This window comes from Drosophila gunungcola, unplaced genomic scaffold (assembly GCF_025200985.1).
Source record: "Drosophila gunungcola strain Sukarami unplaced genomic scaffold, Dgunungcola_SK_2 000146F, whole genome shotgun sequence".
NCBI lineage: Eukaryota > Metazoa > Arthropoda > Insecta > Diptera > Drosophilidae > Drosophila > Drosophila gunungcola.
The window spans coordinates 43,023-65,762 of NW_026453307.1; the positions used below are offsets into that span (position 1 = coordinate 43,023).

Below are 22,740 nucleotides of genomic sequence, written 5' to 3' on the forward strand. Positions count from 1 at the left end.
TTGTTGAAGGTACTGTAAGTAAATACAAAAAAAGACAATTAGTCGCTTAGAATATTTTCTTTTCTATAATTGACATTATTGAAACAAAATTGAGTAATTCCAATGGAATACTTATTAATGGCGAAAAGTAATGAGGAAAATAATTTTTTAGAAGTTTGTTTAGGAAAAAAGAATTTCCCTGTTAGGCACACTACAAGGAAGAAAAATCAAAAAAGGCAGAGGCAATGCAAACGAAATTGGTTTAGTTTATGGCAACTGTTCGTGTCCCGGCGAGTTTCCAAACCCTTGGCCAGCCCACGCCCAGCGCCACCCCCAGAGCTTTTCTATTTCCCGGCCAAAGGATATTGTTGGCGCGGCAGTGTGTGAGGTCAGGTTCATAAGTAAGTCAATAAGTCACTTGGTTAATGACAACAACAGGCAGCAACAGCATCTGTGGCATTTGTCAGCGGAGTTTGGGAAATTCTCTCATTTTCATCCGCCTCGCTTTTCCGCTTGTCAGCGGGGTTTCTCTTCGGCTGCAAGTTTAGCAACATCTCGTTGGCAACATTTTTGAATTTATATTAAATGTTGCGCAGTTTTTTTGCCCCAAATATATGAGATAATTTGAGTTTAAGGTAGAAGGGAAAATTATAATTTATTCAAATTGTTATTACAATAATATATATATTTAATGTATAATATTTAATTTTTAATTAACTTTTATTTCATATCAAATTTTGTATACATTTTGTTTTTTTTGTAATATTATTTTATTTGTAAAATTATGGGAAGTTAATTAAATTAATAATTCAGTTGAAGATACCACATATTTAATTATCACTTATTTCGTTAATTTGGTATTCCAAAATATTTCTGGTCAAATGAATTAAAACTGTAGTTGATTACTGACCATTGGCTTGTAAACATCTATTTCAAAAACAAATAATTATAAAAATCTATAATTATATATTTTTATTTTCTGTATCTTTAAACAGTACATAACACTTTTCCATCATTGTTTTCTTCGTGGAAATGTAAATTATAACTTTTAACCTCTTACAACTTGTTATTTGTTGGGCCCTAACTTTGAACTCCTTGGACGTTCAGCGGGGGAAATTCTCTCGCTGAATTTCTCTGCAAGTCTCAGCTGAATCTGCTTTCCGGGAAATTATCCCACTGACGTGCTGTCCTTTATTTTGTGTGCATACACTCAATTGGAGTTTTCTGGGCATTATGCGAAAGTGCCGGCTAACTGGATTATCCCAGGCCATGGTCACTTAGGGGATGGGGGCGTTCGAGTTGGGTACCCGGGATGGGTTCACTCTTTTTTCCTGTTCGTAGTTTTCAATGGGAAAATGCGCTGCAGTCAATTTGATGAATTTTTCACAAATTCCATCTTAACGTCAAATTGGCCAACATTACTTTTTGTTTTTCTTCGGGTTTTCCTTTGCGTTGAGCCGCAAAAAGTGCAGTAGGTCGGCCTGCCCTTACATATATATTTTGTATTTTTTTGGACCACCCTCTTTTTGGATGCTTTCCCCTGCTTTCCCCTGCTTTCCACCCCATTTTCACCGAAACTATTCCTGTGATTGATGCATTGCGCTTGTAAATTTGATGCTGACTTGTGGACTGAGAGGGGTGGTGGGAAGCGGGGGATATGGGGGACTTGGGGGTGCACTGCCTCCCAAAAACTCCAACAACCAGGCAAAAATTTAGGTGGTGGGTGGCGGCATGCAAAGTGCGCGAAATTGACTTTGCTTCTGCGGGCGCTGACAGTGGCATTGCGGGTAAAAACGAGTGAGGAAATGAGGGAAAATGGGGGAAAAGCGGGCAAGGAGCGCAGCAAATGATGAATGGAAAATGTGTGGAAAATTGTTAAGGCAAAACAGTGGGGGCAGCTGCAAAAGAAATTGTGAAATCTTAGTTGAAATTATTATAAATTAATGGCTATCCTTGTGACCCAGTTACCCGAATGTTTTTCGGTTAGAAGGGTGGCAGGGGAAAAGTGGTTGGGAAAAGGGGTTGGCTGGGGGGGAAATATAGCCAACAGGGCGGATGAGTGACCTGGGAACGGAAGCCGTCTGTGGTCTTCTGCTGCGTCGTTCATTGTGCACTGAGAATAAAGGAAGTTGCAGACTCACACCCACACGCACCCAGTTAAAATCCTTAAGAGGCCAAAGAGTAGGGATCAAAAGGAGGTGGAAAATGGGGGAAAATGTGGGAAAATGGGGAGGGGAGAGGGTGGAAAATGGGAAAGAAGCTCTACCTCCTAATGTCGCCTCGGTTTGACAGTTGCATTTTTAATGCTCGACATAATTAAGTTTGGTTAGCAGAGCAGGGATTTATCTTTTGTGTGTGTGTGTGCTTAGTAAGCTCACTGTGGTACAGTGCACCCTCCCCCTCACAGCCGCTCTTCTTCCTGGCTAACCACTTTTGGGACTTTTGTGCTTAAGTTTTGGAGCTAAGCCAAACAAAGCGTCCAATGTCAGTGGGCATGTTTTGGCATCGATAAATGAACTAATTAGATAATTTCAATACACAACGCAGGGCCTGAACTGGCGTAACATAATATGAAATAAACGACCATAATATTATATGTGCTTATATTAATTGGAAAAGACGAACATAAATACAATAAATATATATAGGTATTTATATATATATATACATATATATTATTATAACAAATTGGTACTTCTACATTTTCATTTTTGCCAACCAGCACTTAAACATTTTAATGGATAAGCCCCTTTTGTAACGCTTCATAAACTATGAATTTTCTTGTAAATAGTGAATAAAACAAATATTTCCAAACAATTTATTTAAATCCCAAAAATACGTTTAAAACGTGTGCTTGTGTTTGGATTGGTCGAAGATGTTCTGTTTACACCACCTGTTTTTTTCTGAATGTATTTATTTTTATTAGCGGTGCTTACCGCTTCTTGCATTTCTTAATTCTTTCGTCGCCTGCCAGGGAATAAAGTCCATGAAATATTGAATATCTTCCAAGTTGGACCAGCAGTGTCATCTGTAAGCAATAAATGCAAACCGCAAGCTAAAAACATAAATGAGAAAAGGCAAGGGGAAACTGTTAAACAAACAAAAAAGGACACTGAAATACATCCGTCTAAAATAAAATACCTTCAAAATAAACTAAAATTGGTTTCAGCTTAAGATGCTTTTAATTGGGGAAACCGGTTACTTAATTTATTTGTATAAATTTGGGCATTTTATGTTGTTAATTTTATTCTCTGTAAAACAACTGTTAAATTTAATAACATACATTTTTGGTAAATTGAATAAATATTTGTTTTTGATTCTGTCCTAACGCAAGAATCTGAAAACTAATATTTATCATGCAAGTCACGTTAATGCAAGATCAAATATTTAAATATTATTTTATGATTAACAACATTTTAGCATCATTATCCCGAATCGACAAGACCATGATTTCTATTTTTTTATTGTATATTTGTTACTTTGCGGGACAATTAGTAACTGAGTATTTTACAGAATTAAAATCGAATAGATAAGTACCAATAATGTTATGTTTAACAATCGACTAAACTTGTACCTAAAAATTGACAATCCTTTCAAAATATTTTAAAAAGGGTGTGCGTATATTTTGGTTATTGTAAGGCTGTCTAAATAAAAGTTTGTCTTCTCGTTAAGTTAGAATTTCTTCAATGGGCCACTCAAATCCTTTAAAATTTAGTTTCGATGAAAAACTATTAAGTGGTACACTAATACATTTTTTAAAAATATAATTTCAAATATTTAATTGTCAAAATTGTTAACACAATCTTCTAAAACACATTTTACTAAATCTAAACAACACGTTTTCAACTGAAAACAAATTTAGAAGAGTTTGGCTGGCCCGCTTGTGAAATTCTGACGCCGTTATTATTTGCAGCTGTCGATTATGCTTCTAATTATTTTAGAGCCACTCACTTTTTCCCCAGTGCAGTGGCAGCGTGGAAATAAATTGAACATCTAGACGATGCGATGCCATGCGAAGCGTCACTGACCTAACGCACACGTGAGCCAGCGGCATTGGCGGCGTTAACAAAAATAGCACGCCGTGGAAAAAAGGAAAAGCGGCTGCCCCCGCGGCGGGAATTTTCCTCGCGGCGGCGGTAGCAAAAAAAAAAAAAAAAAAACTAAAATAAAAAATATAACGACGAAGAGCGCCCGATGACAACGACAACGACGGCGACAACGACAACGACAACGACAACGACAACAACGAAACGACAACGACAACGACAACGAGTACCACCGATATGTTGCGGCAACAAGCCACTTCGTGGATGCTGCTGGGATGCTCGGCGGAAGTTCGGGTCCGCTCGTACCGCTTCGCCGGGGAAAGTCGCCGAGGTCGGGGAAAAGCCGAGCCGACAGCGGGATGCAGTTGCCGGCAGCTGACGGAAAAATCAGTCTTTGCGCGTTTTCCAACTGCTGCGGTCCAGCGGAACGGCGACGCACGAATTTCGCCCGCCAGACATTGTCGAGATTTTGCGAGTGCCAACCAAACCATCACCATTTACCAAACTCACTTTGCGAAAACAAAGAAATTGAAAGCAACAAAAAATAAAATGCCGTATACAAATATTTGATTTAAATATTAAAATATAAAAATATTATATTCAGTTTTTGTGGCCCCCCCCACGCGAGTGTTGATATATTTTTTGAGAGTTTTGTGCGGGTGAAGCGCACTTGTTTGGCTTTATTTCGGTGGAGCTCAATGTGTGTGTGAAAATTCCGAAACAGAAAGTGCAGCCCTCCAACTAAAAAACACGTGCCAGTTTCTCGGGTGAGTGCCAAGATATAGCCCTAACAGTAACCAAAAAAAAAAAAACTAAGCCGCAGAAACCACAGTTCGTGCCTTTCGGTTAGGGGAAATTTGGGGGAAAAGCGGGCCAACTTTTCTGCTGATGCACAGTTGTTATGACAGCGGCAAATTGATTGATTGACGATGACTGGCCGGAAAATGCTGAAACAAATACCCCAAAAAAAAAAGGATTTGATTAAATCAAATATTTTCAAAGGTCGCCAAGTTAGGGAATCATGAAAAATAAATGCACTGGCCCCTAAAACTTTGCTTCGTTTAGTAAAGTCAACAGAGGACATTAATTAAGTATTGAAAATTTATATCATTAATAAGTGATGCATATTTGTGCCCCGTTATTCATTCGAAAATTCTATAAACATTAATCAATGGCATTTTTAAAACAGAAATAATTTTTTAAATTACCAAATCCCTGAAACTCTTACCTTGTCTAATGAAAGTTTGCCAAGCTCACAACAAATGTTCTATGGGCCACCTAAAAGGCTACTTAATTATTTAAAGTCAACAGCGTTTTTAATGTTCTTGGACATTTTAATTATATTTAATTAAGTTGGAGCGAAAATATTTTCAATAATTTGTGAATTTTTAATATCACATCCTTACCAAAGGCTTTAATAAAAACCGCATCAAATAAATTGTTTCGGCTTAGCGGTTACAGTTTGCTTAAATAAAATAAAAGCTTATTAAAAGGAAAAACATTTTGAGCATTTATTTCGCTTGAGTTTTTTTAGTTTGCTTGTTAAAAATGTGTTGAATTATGAAAAAATATTAGAGAATTTTTATTTACCAACATTTATAAATAAACTTTTTTTTATCATTTTTTTTGTAAGGAAATTCTTTTTTTTACTTTAACGATGATTTTGATTTTGATTATAAAGAATACATTCTTAATCCGCATCGCGGGTCGTTGTAGGCTTGACTTGTTTGTGGGTATAATTTAATTTCAGTGTGCTAAAAAACTTAAGTTAATAAATCCTGAAAATAGATTGTAAAATTTCGAGTAAACCAATTTTGCTAGCATTAGTTAGGATCAACTGTTTAACTAAATTTTAGCTTAAATAAAAAAACATGTTATTTTAATTAATCCATTTAAATAATTTTAGATTTTAATCAAGTAATTAATAGCGATAGTAAAAAATTAAGTTTGTTAGCTAAAAATATAACCCTTTAAACGGTGCGTAGTGTCCAACATTTTAAGTGGTAGTTCACTTTTGTGTAAGCTGTATGGATGATATTATTTTTCTAGGAGATTTTAGATCTATTTTACTCTCGAGGTTCGACTTTCGGAATCAATGTTACTGTGCATCATATCCTTTCGTGCCCCAGAAGTTGCACTTTCGCCTCCTACTTCGATATAATAAAATGGGTGGGCGTGTGTTGAGCAACGGAATTGATTCGGGCAGGTGAACCATGAAGGCCGATGGATACGGATGGTTGGGCGATTGCCTGTGGGCGGTGGGCTCAGAGGCACCTCCCGGCGGACTGCAAGTGAAAAACCAGCAAACAAAGCTCAAACTGAATAAATAAGCACTCGGCACCCAGCAACCGGCACCCGGCACAAGGAAAAATGACTGCAACTACAAATACAAATGGTAATACAAATGGAAATGTTACCTAATGCATTTTCCAGCTCTGCCAGCTGTAAGCCGAGCAGCACAAAATACCAGTGGCACATCAAAAGCCAGCGGAAATGGACAGTAAATAAGTGTTTACAATTTTTTCGCCCCCACTGTGCTCGGCCTTGTTGCATCCTCTTCTTGCATCCTCCTCTTGCCCTTGTGCATTTGTTGCTTTCCTGCTCTTCTGGAGGGCAGGGCAGGGCACATAAATTTCAGCGGAAATTGTTCAGTCCCCCCCAAAACCGCTGGAAATGAAATCTCAGTCAGAGGTGGGCGGAATGGGGGGTGGAGCTGCCAAAAAAAAAAATGGCAAAAATTGTTTAGCATTTCAAAATATTACTTCCCAAAGTGTGCAGAACACTTTGCTGGCGAAACTTGAGAAACTAAATGATCAATGTGTCTGGCAAATTGATGCATATGTTTCTCTTATAATTTAAGGAGTTCTGATTGTGTTGGGCATTGAAACAAAAAAAAACCAAACAAAGATTGCTAACTGGTTCGAAAGGATTTGGTTTTTTTGAATTTAATTATAGTTAAATTTTTTGAAGATTTTTCAAAAGCCCTTTATTAATATTGCTTAAGGAAAGGAAAGCTGAAAGATCGAAAGCTAAATATATATCGTAAATACTTTGCTGCCCTCTGCAGCACTTTAAATTTATAAACCTCTCGCGGAATAAGTTGATAAGGGGCTTGGAGAACTTTTAGCTTTTATTATTATTATTTATAATTACCCTTGGCTGTCCCGTTTTTGCTGAATGCGTTTTTGGGAGCCCACTCTCGCCCGAAAATCAAATTCATTCATTGTCCTTAAGCCGTTTCTATGTGGAAGCTGGAGCTGCCACTTCTGCCGGCGAGCAGATAACTTTATTCCACTTGGCATCGTGGGATATATATATATATATATATATATATATATATATTTTTGTATTTTTGAGCGCTGCGCTTTTCATTAGCGAAAAAGAATTGCACTTGAATGCAGCAGCCGGGACAAGTACTGCAATTACTGCATAAAGTACTTGTAACGAGCCAACTGCCACTGCCACTGCCACTGGATCTGAATCTGAATCTGAAACTGAGTCTGAGTCTGAATCTGAGTCTGAGCCTGAGTCTGAATCCTGCTGCTGATGTGGATGTGGATGTGGATGCCAGGCAACGTCCTTCTATCTGTCCACCCACCCAGTTAACAGCTCTTCCCCGAATGCAGCGCTAATTTAAGGCAATTATTTCTGCCACCCGCCTCATTGCACAGTGGGGCAAATCGCGGAGCTCGTGTGAGAGGAGGACATCGACTCGGTGCCCTAGGTGTCCTGGTGTCCTGGTGTCCTGAGATCGGTAATCGCACTGCCATGGATACGGCAAATTCGTCTTTTGCAGTGCTACATTTCGTTCCGCGAAAGCAACCAGTTGCATTTGCATTTGCGTAGGTGTCGTAATTAGTAAAGTGTTGCTTTGTGGCACAAGGGGTTTATTTTGGTTAAGTTTGTGTTTGTTAACTAAGGATTATGTTTATTTCGAACTTGATTGCGTTTCGTGATGGCTAGCTCAGATACTTGAACTATAAATGGAAAAATATACAGTTAACTATATATATATATAAAACCAAAAACTACCTCAGTCCCTTTAGCCGAGGGTATTTTCTAAGGTAAATATTTGATAAATAAAAATTGTAGGCTCATCGTTTGGGCCATGTTTAGTTCATGGTTTCCAGATATAAGGAATTTGGCTTTTTCAGAGTTGTCCGGGTTGTGTAAACGATTATAACATCCAAATAAAGGAATAATTATTGTACATTGCCTAGCTCAGCAAATGTTGGTGCCATGGTACATTCGCAGTTTGGGTATCGTAAATATAAGGAACAGTCCGACGCTTTTGCGCCATTCATGTTGTTTGGTGGTGGCATTCATTTGGAGGCCTCACTTTAGCATCCTCTCCCTCAACTACCCTCCACTTGCTTGCTCGCACTTAAGCACATTTATTCATATTCCATTGTGGGTGTGTGCGTGTGTGTGTGAGTGTGTGTGTGTGTGTGTATGTGTGTGTGAGTGTCTAAGGCTTAGCAGCCATTCAGTCATTCGCCATGTCCGTTTTCGCTCCTCAACCCCTTGCCTCAACCCCTTGGCCATTTAATGCACTTGTTCATTAAAATAAAGCACAAAAAATTTAAAAATAAATGAATAAGAGGAGCGGCGAGGTGGGAAGAGGGCAAAGGGAAAAAAGTGAAAAAAGGGAAAAAAGGGAGAAAAGGAAAAAAGAAGAGGAAATAGATGGCGGGAAGGCGCAACAAGAATGAAAATGAATGAAATAAAAAATGTAAACATACACAAGTGCAATGCAAATTAAAGCAGACAGCAAAGTGGCTGCACTGCGGGGGCGGTGGGGGTGTGGTTTTTGTGGGCGCAGACGGGTGGGGCGTGGCTGGTTAGGGAGGGGGGGGGGGGTGGTTGGTAGAGAGGAGGAGGTACTCTCTGCGAAGAGGCAATTCATTAGCTTTAATTTAGGTAAATGTCCTTGGTCCTTGTGGCGTTGCCTCTTGCGGTGAGCGTCGCAAATGCAACTAAAATGTTGCGGTTACCATCATTCCCGCCCGCAGCCACGCCCCCAAAATCTGATACACTTATCGAAAATGTTGTATTTCGACTTGGCTGTGAGACGTTCGTTTGATTTAAAATAAATTGATTTGTTATCAAACTGCATTGCTATCAATTATTGGTAAGTTGCACATTTCTTTTTCAAATTTAAACTTTATATTTAGATGGACATTTTTATTTATAGATTATACATGTCTTGAACTACTTGTCCATTTCCAAATGCGATTAATTAAATTTGAAATGAATTTAAATTTGCATAGATGGCCAAGTTCATGAGTTCAATTCGTATTAAAGAATAATATAATAAATACTTTATTTCGTGTTCGGATGACTTGTCAGTTTTAAAAGATATACACTTAATTATAAATATAAGAGTTGATCCCAGAACAGCAAATCACTTAGCCCCAATTTTTTTCCAGTGCATGTATGAGTGTCTTCCCATTTGGCAACATGCTTAATATTTAAGGTAGCCCTGCATGCGAGCGCCCAAGTGGGCCATATAATGGAGCCATAGAATTCGCTACTCCCTCTACACTGTCGCACAAAATTGGGTTCTGCGGTGAATTTTGATTAGTGTGTCTCTGTGCATAACCAATATTCCCATCTCGCTCCCCTCGGCTGTGTCACTCGCACACTTGGCAGGCTTTTGGCTTGGTAATTGATTCGGTTGTGAGAACATAACGCCTTTGGGACTTGACTACCAATCAATTTGCATCCAACATTATTGACCGATAACCCTTTACAATCCAATCCACTTGTTTGACACACGATTAATCGATTTACAATGTAATTGTCGATAGGCGAGTAGCCTAGCTTCTTAATTCCCACAATTTCTTCAGCTACAGATCACCCATCATGTAGAAAATAAAGGCTTGAAAAATTGTACTCTTTTAACTTCGGTCGCCTCTTCATTTTCGATGACAACTCGATTTGGTTCGTTTCAGCGCTGATTTAACAATTGGTGATTTAACAATTGGGGCCCTGGAATTGCTTGCTTACATTGGTCTTAGCAACGCAACGCTGTTCAATTGTGTGTGCCGCCAACATCCGGAATGCAACCAGTAATTTCCCTTCTTTGGAACCCCTCTCGGTGCCCATTGTATCCCCTTGTCACCCATTTGGATCCCCCTTTTCGGAGCCCCCATTTCGGAGCCCCCTTTTTGCAGCCATGACATTGGCACTCGCTGTCATCGGTGCCAGGCTGCAAAACAGTGGCGTAGTGGCTTAAGGGGGTCTGCCAGACCAGGGAGCTGAAATAAATCATTTCGAGTGCACGCACTTGGATGGGCTAAGGGGGAAACGGGACGCTGCCGCCTTCTGCCTAATTAGATAATGTCAGATGCAGCAGACATCGGGGGACACGTCTCCGACCATAGCTAGATGGCATACACCCTCACTCACACTCACACTCACACTCACATGCTCACACTCACACCCACACTCACATGCTCGGTGGCACTCTTGACCCCAATTAAATTTAAATTATTTGAGTGCTGCTGCTTAAGTAAAACTAATTGTATTGACCGACGCATCTTCCTTCCGTTCCAATCGCTTGGCCACTCGAATGCTTCGCTCGCACATCTCCATTGTCTCAAGTGTCATCTGTTTTGCTTTTGCCCCATCATTATTTGTTTTTTGTCTGCGCTGGCCTTAATTCAATTTGTCAAAGCTGCTGGAGAAGAAGCATATAAACATCAGTCGGCTGGCATATTAATGCGTCTCTGGTCGCTCATTAATGCGCTGGATAATGGACATGGAGTGTTTTTGGAGGGTCGGCAACGGGACTACGTGTTCCCACATGCATTTCGCAAATAAAACTGACCCCGAACTAATTCCCCGATCCGCTTTTGGATGCAATTTATGGAGCTGGAACTCACTGGCCGACGGATGTGAGTAAATTTGGCTCCGTTATCGGGTTTGTCAACAGAAAATCGGGGTAAACATGCAGCCAATACATTTGCTTTGCTAAAATTTGCTCACTTACTTTAGCAAATACCTATTAACGTATGAATAACAAAATCTCTTTGGCAGTTAGCTTTAAGAGATTCAAAAAATCAATGATATCAAAAATATAACTGGTTAAGAATTTATTGTTAAAGTCTCAAAAAGAATAATTCAAATTTTGTATTTTACTAAGGTGAACGCAATTGCGTTTTTATAGTTTGCGGAAGTCTACAAATTTAACAATTTGTTTAAATGTTTTTCGGTCCAGAAATAATCTAATAAGCCATAATGCATAAAAAATTTAATGTTAAAACACTGAAGTATAATAAATTATAAAAAACTGTCTCCAAATAAAAACAATCAACGAACAATACTCTCGAATATAGACCTGTAAACTGATTGGCCCCCTTTAAAATAAGATATAATTTGTTGGTAAATTATGAATAAAAAGTTTCGCAAGAAATGGACCTTGTATTTATTATCAAAGCAGCGCTTTGCTTTAATAGTCCTTTTTGTTTGGATCAAATGGCCGGTCCTTGAAGCAATGGAAGTGCTTCCAGGAAAATCCCATTGTTTGCTGGCCTGACCTTGGCCTAGGCCGTTAAATGTTTTCCATCCTCCGGAAGAAGGAACGCCTTCCATCTGGAAACAAATTGCGGCAACTGTTGTGGCCATTCGAGGGCATCAAATTAGTGCTGCTAATTAATTATAAATGCCTTGGAGTAACATATTTGCCACTCGTCTTTAATAAATTTATAGTGGGCCCGGCAATTAGTGAATACCGAGGATGGCTATGCATTCTGGAATGCCCGGAAAACTTTTCCCCCGGCTCCACTGCTGTAGAGCATAATCCCAAGAACTGGGGACAAAAGAGTGGTGGAACGTTTGTGCCTCGGAACAAGGCAAACATTTGTTGCCTGATTACTTTTAAATTATTTTGTGGCATCATTTCAGGCGGTTTTGGATTTTCCTGGCTTGCATAATAATAAATAAAAGACATGAAAGCCCTTGTGGACACACACGGAGAGAAAAAACGTGTGGGCAGGGGTAGATTTGTGGCTGTCCAGTGGCAGGGATGTATGTATAGCTAGGTATATACGTATACATCTTTGTGCCCACACGACTAAGATGGCTCTTTGAGGCTCGTCGCATTATGATATGCTTAAACAGCACAAAACTGTTTCATAATTTATGGCTCCATTGGCTTACTTTGTAAGAGGGAAATATGTATTTAATGCAAACAGCGGTGCCCAGAAAAGTATACGATGGCTAAAAATATTTTAAATACTATTAAGATTTTAATATAATAATAATAAAAAAGGTAATAATAATAAAAAGGCATTATAAATTTCACAAAAAGTTAAAAAATATTTATTTAAGTTCTTAAAAACGTTTTTCCAAAGACGCGCTCCTTTATTATATATATATTTATTGTTTCACGAACATTCCATAACAGTCTATAAAAATATAGTAACATCTGTTCAAAAATATATATATATATGTAATGTGCAAAACTTCTTAGACCACTATTATTTTGAACAGCACTGTATAAAAACGTAGTGAAGCATATGTCATTAATGTATAACAAAGCAGTAACAGATCAAAAGATACCGAAAATGGCATGAATAAATATGAGTTATTGAAGCCCAAGAAAAAAATATGGAGAGATCAAAAAATTAAGTTGTATAAAATAAGCCAAAAATATTTTCAGATTAATCTTTTTCTTTTTGAACAGAACACATGCCATTGGATGTTTTTCATTTACCCTTTCTTTGTTTTTTTAAATTACATTCTATACTTTATAACAAACTACACATGTCCCTCTTTTGGACTGTTTATGTGTGGAAATTAATGAGCTCTTTGTGGGGCTTAAAATAATATAATAGCTACAACATAACAAACACCAACAAATTCTGTGTATGAAAAAAGGCAGGTGAAGGGAGAAGAGAAAAGGGAAAACAAGAGCAGATGCTTTGGCAGAAAAGGGTTTTCAAAGCGACAAGACAAAGCAATGGCACACACTCACACATCCGAAGTGGCCGCAAAAAAAGGGACACGGACACATGTCGTATACGTCATATACGCTAATCAGCGACCCGGACCCGAACCCGAACCCAAACTCAAGGCAGGCTCCACAGCCGGATGTGGATCAGAACTTGTCCGTTTAGCCATTCCCACATCCTTCATTGGAGCCCGTTGCAACATCTTTGGGACTCTGGCTAAGCCCTTTTCAGTTTGTTGCCATATAAAGGCACAGTATGGTAAAATCAGGGATAAAATAGTGCAGTTTCGAAACCACTAAATACTTATTTTATCAATCTACCCACATTTTTTTTTATTTATAACTATTTAATTATGTGTCTAAATCAATGAATGTTAATCCGAATAAAATTGGCAATGAAATGAGCATTGATTAGAAAGGAATCGAAAACTGCCTGCATTTTTCCCGAAATGGCAGGTTTATTTAACAACATAAAAATTGTCTTCAATCGTTAAGTCTTTTTTTCAATAAAACCTTATGAAAACAACTCAGAATATTAACTCAGAGTTCAATGTTTGGTTAATTTTTCAGTATCTAAAATTGTATTAAAAATTTTAGGTGACAACGACATGATTTATGATTAAAATCTAATAGGAAATAATAAAATTTTGACTGCCTTAAGCTTAGGAGCCTTAACATATATTTTTTAATAATACCATGAAAATATTATTGTATTATATATTTGAGTATAATATGCTTGTGATCAAATGCAAAAGTAAAAAGAATTTAAGCCCAATCATTTATTGTTTAATGCTTTGAGCCCACTGTTCCCCAGTTAAAGGCACATCCCGATTTAGGTCTTAACCCGTTCTCATCTGATGATGCGAATTCTCCGACGTCGCCGCTGAGGCTGCTGTTGTTCTTATATTTTTTTTGTCTATTTTATGGGAACTCACATAAGAAGGATGTCAACATAATTTAAACATCAAAAAAGTTTCTTTTTGTTTTGCTCGCATTTTATATTTTATGTTATGCTGCGTTTACGGCTTTTGGTTACGTGGGCCCCATCATTTGCTGTCTCTGTCCTTTGGCCCGCTACCCCTCCCTCTCCCACACTATGTACCCCTTTTTGTTCCCTTCCCTTTTTGGCCTAAAATTGGGTGCCTTCGAAGTGGTTCAAGTGCACTGAGATAAAACTATATCAGCTGTTTAAACCATTAATTATATTTTCTAAAGTTTATTCGAACAAATTAATCATACTAAGTGTATTCAGTCAAGTTGCAAAATTTTAAGCCAGACGAAAACAGAGATGAAACTGGCATACTAAGGAAAAGTCCTTCTTTTCATTTAACACTAGGAAGGCGTTGGTATTATTGAAACTTTCATCGGTTTGTGTTTAACAATATATGTTTTTTATTTTTTTAAGGTTGTTCCCGACTTTTTCAGACTTAAATGGCCAAGGCGGCTAAGATTAATAAACTCTTATTTGGTTTTTTGCTGTTCAGTGGTCAAAGGTGCCACTATATCAAGGTTTTTTTCAAGACCTTAAATGAGTAAAAAAAAAAACACTGACAAACCAAATTGCACTTGAAAAATGTAGTAAGAAATTTTTTTTTTTAGATATTTGGGGCCAAAATAGTATAAGCTTTCGATTATATAAATACACTTTTTAAATGTTTCCGTTCCATTCTTAATAAGTTGAAGGGCTTTGAACTTTTTTAAAATGTTCTTATCTCAATAAAATATTTTATTTTAAGATTTATTTGATTGTTTTTTGATAAAAACTGTTTAACAAAAATGGCAGTTAATGGCAGTTTTCTCTGTGCACCGAAAGATAGCGGCCCAGACACGTAAGCTCGGCCCGAGGAGATGGGCCTCCGCTGCGAGTGATGTATGACCGGAAGCGGAAGTGCGCCCACACGGCTGACGCCTACTTTCACGCCCACTTACGCAATTTTACAGTTCGCATATCCGCGCACGTATGCGTGTGTGTGTGTGTGTGTGTGTATGTGCGCTCGAATACGTGTGTATGAGTGCGGACTATTTACTTTTCGATAATGCCACCCCCCGAGAGGTCAAACAATATTCACCAAAGGACACAGGCGTCTGGGCTGGATATTATTATTTTAAATTTTATTACATTGCTATATTATTTCATTATTATACGACTGTAATTATGTGCAATCTCCGCACGCATATGCAAACAGATAGACTCACACAATTGAATGCAATTTTATCGCTGTTTCGCATGAGTTGGCATTTGGCCACGAAAAACATCGACCGTCCACACATTTTGGCTTTAATGTGCGCTAGCATGGGGTTGGTTAAAAGGGGTTCCTCTTCAAATTTAGATAGTCAGACGACAATGGTTTATACATACATAAGGGGCTTCAGAGAAACCTGAAAAGACATGTTAGTTTTTAGATAAACTATGTAAATCAATTTTTCAAGTTTTATTTTAAAAACTTAGAAAATAAAGGCTTTTCTTAAAAAACTTATAACTTAGCACTTATTAAAAAAAAAAGGTTTTAAATATTTGAGATTACCATTAGAGTTTTACTTATTTCACAATTATATTTTATCTGGCATATTTTAGAAAACCAAAACTGATTTCTTAATACCATCAATATGAACAAAAATAAAAATACATTAAACTATTAATTGTGCCTTAAAAGTAAAGATTTATCCTCACATTCGCCAGCTATTACATTAATTGTGTCACATTAGCTAGTTCTATTTTAAAGTAATTTTCCCCTCTCTTTGACAATCTATCCGTTTTGTTATTAAATTATCTGTATCAAGGACAATTATAATTTGAATTGGGCTTCACAATTAAATGCAAATTTGGCAATTTGGCGCAAATACAAGACCCGAAACCCCGGAAAATCACCCATCCAGAAATAGGTGGGTGGCAAACTGTAAATAATTAGCCGATAACGGTGTATAAACAAACAATAGATTGCAACAATAACGCCAAAGTAATAATGTTCTTTTTTTCACATTATTACTTTACGCCAGCCGAAACATGTTTATTATTTGTTATCGGAATGCAGCAACTGCCTTTGGGGTCATAATGGGCAGAAACTGACAAAGCGGCTTTGATGCTCCCGAAAAATGCAATATGTTCATCTATTATTTGCAATTATTGGTCGCGATGTACTGCTAGAAATAGTAACTGTGGAAAATCAAATTTTAATAGCTAAGTACATCGTTCAACACTCGCCTTCAGCCTGTAAAAAATGACTGCAAAATCGCAGAAAATTATAAAATATTTATTGGCCACAAAACCCCCGACAATCGAACGATAATGCTATATAATTGACAGACGATTTATGCTACATTTGTGAATGGGAAAACAACACAATGAAATTGTTGATTCAGATTCGTTTCAATTATTAAGTTATTGGCTTCGGCGAAATCTGTAAATGTTGTCTTGGTGTGATTGTACATTTTTTTTGCCACATGGAGATGAAGTGATTGGGGAAATTAGGCGAAAATTACGACATTTCTTTATCCCGGCCTTGAAAATTCAGAAAGTATAATAAAACTGTGCAGCAGTAAATATAAAATTTGGAATGAATACTGTAGGGACTTCCAAAAAACGTTTTAGGCTAATTTTAGGCACCACCAAACAAATACATTTTAAATCTTTTGATGTGTTTGCATTCTTTTTCAAATACAAAAATCCAAAAAAAATCTGTCGACTTTTTTGGATATGAGGGTCCGTACCCAAATAGTTACACTATAGCAAAAAGATCATACGCTTAAGCAGTAAAATTCAGTTTAGCCACTAGTTAAAATCAAAGTACCCGTAAAATCGCCCTTTTTGGCTCTTTGAAATAATTTTTTTCGAAAACTGAGGGTGTTTTGGTAATTCCAAAGATGAGGTCGTGTTCAGCACAAATTCCAAATCCAATAATTGTGTTTTATAAACTGCAAATTGAATCACAAAAATGGGAAACATATTAAGCTTAAATTTAAAAGTATTTAATAGAGATTAGCAATAACTGATTATTTAATGAAAGTTCTTCGTCATTGAAGAACAAATAATTTTAGATTCACTAGCCCAAATTCTTCATCAAATTTAATAACTAAATTGCAGCAGAAGTCGAATTCAAATCCCATTTATATTTATTTACACTATAAAGAATTCTGATATATCATATATTTGACAAATCTTAATGTTGTTTTGAAATAATAAAACAAAATGGTTAACCATACTCAAAACACTTAATTAAATAAATTGTTTGTGCTATCGTTGAACACTTTTATTTTACAATTTATTTAATTGTAATTAAGTTTTTAATAGCTGGTGAGCAATGATGAATTTATTTATTTTTATACAATTTTCAACATTTTTCTTGAGTGAATCGGCTCACAAATAACATAGCTAAAAGCTGCATTCCCTAGCACTTTCTTAGATTATTTTTTCCGTTCCGCCTTTGCAATGGTTAAACTTGTTTTGAGAAAATTAACAAAGAGCTTGCCGGGAGAGCTAAGAGATTAAATTATTGAATGCAGTCTGCACATTCATTCGGGCTGCATGTATATGCGCTGCGAGTGAGTGTATCGATGATGCAAAACATTTCCGTCACAAAACGCTGAAATGACACGTTAAAATGATGCTTAAGTTTGATGCTGACTCCTGATGCCTGTCATTTCCCTACACAGTTTTCAGGGCTTTATGGAGGTGGATGCCTCATGCACAGTGAAAAAAACTAATAATCATCAAAAAAGAAAGATGATGATTTCTTAAATTATATTATTTTACAATATCTATTAACGAAACAGAATGCAATGTTTATTGCATTATCATTGGTAATTGTTAATAATAAAAAAACAAACAAAAATTAATTTTGCTTATATGGTTTCAAAAATAAAAGGTATATATATATATTTATTTATTTACATATATTTTTATAAAAAAAATGTTGCAACAAATGTACTGCTTTCCATTGCAACACAATAGTTCGACACAAAAAAGACTCTAGCTTGCCGTAAAAAAAGATATACCAGGAACCACAGTAAAAACCTTTTTTTAGAAATTTATTTTTAAAAACTAAGAAAAAAAAAGTATAAGATTTATAATAAATTATAATTATTATTTAAATTTGTTAGATCATCATCGAACGCAATCGTATGACTGGCTTTTCATTTCGCTCAGTGTAGGCGGTGGGTCTTTAGGCGATGATAGGTGATTGTGAGGGTGAGTGGTTGCCGTGTCATTGACTCGTATGGCGATGTCCCCAAGTCGCTGGCATGGCAAATATGTGTGTCAACTGGCAGTCGATGCCACAAATGCATTTTCCTTTTTCCCACTTCCCATTTCCCGTTCCCCGCTTCCCTTTGTGTCCTGTGAATGTGTGCCTGGCTGCGTTCACATTTGTTTTTCCCAGTCAGCTCTGTCTGTGTGTCTGTGCGAAATTCCTTGCATAATTTCGCCAAGGCATCGCCGTTTGCCGTTTGTCGCTTGCCATTCGCCATTCGCCATCGAAGCTAAATGGGCGGCAAAGTGTGCAGCTTGTTCGGCAGCAAAATGCTAGCAATTTAAGGGCAACTTCGACGAGAGCCACTCTGCGGGCCAGGAAGCGTCTTCGGTTGCTCTGGCCACTTTTAGCCAGTTCGAGTACTTTTCCAGCTTTTCCACAACAATTTTCACCAATAAGTGTGTGCCATACACATGTGCCCTCATAAGTATGCTTAGTTTTGTGCCCTTACTCGAGGCACTTTGATTTGTATGGTCTATAGAAGAAACATATATTTCGTTAAAGAAAATAAATTAAACACCTTAAATAATAACATAGTTGCCTTAAAATATTTTACTTTGGAATTTAATAAAGCTCATATATTGTTTGATCTGACATAAAATAAGATTAAGCTCAATCTAAAAAACCATACGTAAAATAAGTTTGACTTAATTTCAGTGTAAATTTAAAGTTGACATTGCACCCTTGTAATTTACGTAATTTACATTTTAGTTTTTTTGAAGCTGCAATATCAGTTCATTTAATTTTCCACATTACTGACACACAATTGAAGCACATGATTCAAAATTTTTGTACATACCAAAATATTTGTTAATTTATTTACTATTTAGCAGCTAATAATAAAGAAAACATTATTTAATTTAGAAACAAGCGCCTCTTACGTCTTAATTCAAAATAAATGTTTCAATAACTATATTTATAAAAATTACATAAATATTGAATATATTTTGTGAAAATCACAGTTGCACAGTTGCCTTAGAATCTCAAATTAGAGTATTTACGTATTGGTGCTTGCAAGCCAGTCTCCTCATCATGTTTTATTATTATATTTTTTAGCTTTTACATAAAATGCGCCTGGTCGGCGCCTTGGCAAATGACAGTAAGTGGTTCAAATGTGTGTTGTTGGCCCAAAAATGCTAACAAGAAAACTATTATCCAATAGCCAAAGGAAATGCGGAAGTGATTTTTCACGCCCTACACGTTTCTTCGGGATTTTGCTTAGATTGCTTGTCTTTCCACTTTCCCCATTTCTCCATTTCCCCTTCGGATTGTTCCTCGTCGATTGTTTTATTTGCTAGCCATGCTCCTTTTGCATTTAATGACGTTGCCTGCGCCTCCTTTGCAGCTGTCTCTGCCACTTTTTTTCAATGCATTTTCATTTATTATGCAAATTGACGTTTCCCCTCCACATTTCCCCGGACTTTTCCAGCTGACGGCCGAGCGGCGCTGGGCTAAAAAAAAAAAAATATTTGCCCAAGCAGCTTCCACGTCTTCTCCTTCGATGGCGTTGCAATTTTTTTGGGAAACTAATTTGACATTGAAATTATGTGAAAAGCTTGAAGTATATTTTTTTGTGCTCTGTTTTGCCTTTCAAGGATGCAAATTATGATAAAAATATCCCGATAAAAGGCAACACAAACACAGTGGAGCCGAGGAAAAGACCAGCGAAAAGCCAAAGAAAGTGAAAAAACAATTCAGCGCAATGCGCGAATCTGTCAATTGATGGGTGGCGACTAAGATGAATTGCTTGGTCATGTTTAAGGGCGTTGCAGGAGGGTTGTAACTTATAAGACTGTTTTTGGGGCGTTTTTAGAGTTTTTTTTTTGGGGCAGTAACAGCTGCGCTCCCAGAAAATTAAGACATGATTGGAGCTGTTAAACTAGATTTGAAAGCGATCTACTGGCAGTTAAAAACTATGAAGTGTATGAAGAGCAGTAAGAATAGCACATCGCAATAAATAGGTTTTGATTTTAATCGATTTAAGATCAACTATTTGTAAAATATTTACTGTGGTTTTTATTGAATTTTACTTTGAGAAGCATTGGAAAAAGTTTCTTGAAATTGACCACCCATTATATATCGCAAACCTTTTTTTGAAATCTGAAATTTGAAATTACGCCAGAAGCAGACATTAATTTGGCCAATTGATAAATGAGTGTCATTTCCTTCAGTTACACTCCCAATTAACCCACACTGCCGCCGTTTTAAATACATTTGGAATAGAAATGGCGAATGCTCGACAATCGAAAACTCATTTTACATTCACTTTTCGACTGCTGCCCGCGTCGCCAGCTGTGCCCCCGAAAAATCGACATTATGTCAAACAATATTTTGATTTATGGCCAAGTTGCCATTTGCCATGGCTCGCTCTTCCTATTCGCCTCCTCCAACGGCGCACTTTCTCGTGGGGAAAAATCAAATTTTCAATGATTGGGCTCCAGGTCACGTGGCCGGGCAATGTTTATGATCTGCTATCAATTTAATGGCTCGAATCAATGAAATAATAAAATCCAAATAAAGGATTTGGTGCAGCCTCCTGTTTTTTCGCTGCTTTCTTCCTGCCACTAATTTCATTTCCCCCCTACCCTCTCAGATCCAAACTCCTGCATATAAATAGAATTTTAGCTGGAAAATTAATCATTTCTTGTGGCTGCTTTGGGACTTCGCTAGCTGGGCTATGGAAAGTACGAAGACAGCTGGAAATACTGTCAAGTGTCAGCCACATCAAAAACAGATATTAAAAATGTATAAGAAATGAAAATGAAAATACAATTATTATTTCACTGTTTTATTGTTTGCGCCAATTAATGTTGTATAAAAAATATATACAGAGACGAAATATATATAAGATTAAATTGATTAATGCTGAGTGGTTTGGTATTTATTTACCATATTCAATGGTTTAGTTTTTCCCCCACATTTAGATCCCGTGCAATTTTGATTCCACCAGCGATGCGCAGTGTAAATGTTTAAATCCAATTTGCATAATGTCGTTAACTCCGGCCATATGTCTTGGCATGTCTCAAGGTTTTCGCAATCAGTTCATGCAAATAACTATCTATCCATCCCATCCGGAGATGCTATTTTTCAGCCCCGACCCCAGTCAGTATCCCTTTGCCCATTCACTAAGTCAGTCAGTCAGTCAGTCAGTCAGTCAGTCAGTCAGTCAGTCAGTCAGTCAGTCAGTCAGTCAGTCAGTGTGTCATTCATTCTGTCAGTCGCTCATCGAATCGAATAAGACAATTCATTCATCTGAGATAATCGAATGGTGGCAATCTGTGTGCGATGCCAATGCCTCGATGTTGTTTACAGTTGTCTCCGTCGCAACGTTTCTATGCCAAACTTTATAAAATAATGAACTCGTTCCGGGCAAAAAGGGATCAAATAAACTGGCGGAAAACGGGTAAAAGGGGGCGGGGGGGTGAAAAATGCGGGGGATAAACAGCCACTATAATGCGAAAGGAAAACAATTTCATTGGCTGCCTTCGCATTAAATTATGGGTAATAATAATAAAAAAAAAACATGAAAATATAAATGTTTGCCATACTTCCATTTCAATAAATTGCTCTGAGTTAGAAGTGAAAGTGTATATGCCTTTATGCATTTGTCGGTAATAAATAAAAAAAAATCTAAATAAATGGAAGCATTCATAGGCATCCTTTTGAAATCTCAATTTTTGAAAGTTGACCAAAAGTATGTAGTAACAAGAAAACCTGGTGATTTCTGTAGCACCCCTTAGATTAAGAAATTAAATTTAAGGTGAATGAAATGCGTAAAGTTTTTCTTTTAAAGGGCAATTAGAACGATAACTCTATTATGCTGCCCGCACTGTTTTCACTCGCAAGCCGCTCATACTGGAGTTATGAATGTGTTCATTAGCATTTCATTGCTGATTGTTGACTTGACGCCATATTTCATGTTTAATACCCCATTCGCATTCCGAGTCATCTAACCCAAGGGAAGCCAGTCACCCGGTTCACCTCGGAGGCACTCCATTTCGCACTCTTTGCTACTTTGCCACGCTTTGCCATTAAATGCAAATCTTGAAATTACATGTGTATTTATTTGCCACAAGTGTGTAGGGATATACATACTACATATATGGTGAAACAGGGGGAGGGCGGGGGGAGCCAGTCGACACACCGAATGTGAACCAGATGCAGTTGCATTTCGCCGGCTGAGGCGGCGGAAAAACGCATAACCAGAAAACTCAGACAGACGCCGTCGTCGACATTCTGGAATGTAATTTTAGCCTGGGGAATAAACTGCGAAACTTTCATATACGACAAGTGCAAAAATAGAAAAACGAGCGAAATAAAGCCATCCGCGAAAAACGAAGTTCGCAATACTCTTCAAAAGCCACCTAATCGAAATGTAGTTCTTATAATTGGGGCAATACTTTAAACAAATCGGACATTAAATTTGTTCATATTCATCTTATAATTGTTTTGAAATTCTAAATAAAGAGCTATATTGCTCTTCAAGACAAATCCTTAAACAATGGTCCATAAT

General features: G+C 37.2%; 1 long non-coding RNA gene across 1 annotated transcript in view; it reads left to right on the forward strand.

Moving 5' to 3' along the window:
• Positions 1-4,431: 4,431 nt before the first annotated feature.
• LOC128265682 (uncharacterized) overlaps positions 4,432-22,740 on the forward strand; it is a 116,902-nt gene continuing 98,593 nt past the window's right edge. Inside the window, exon 1 of the long non-coding RNA XR_008268903.1 lies at positions 4,432-4,792. This is a non-coding gene — a long non-coding RNA (uncharacterized LOC128265682). The remainder of the gene's footprint in view (positions 4,793-22,740) is intronic.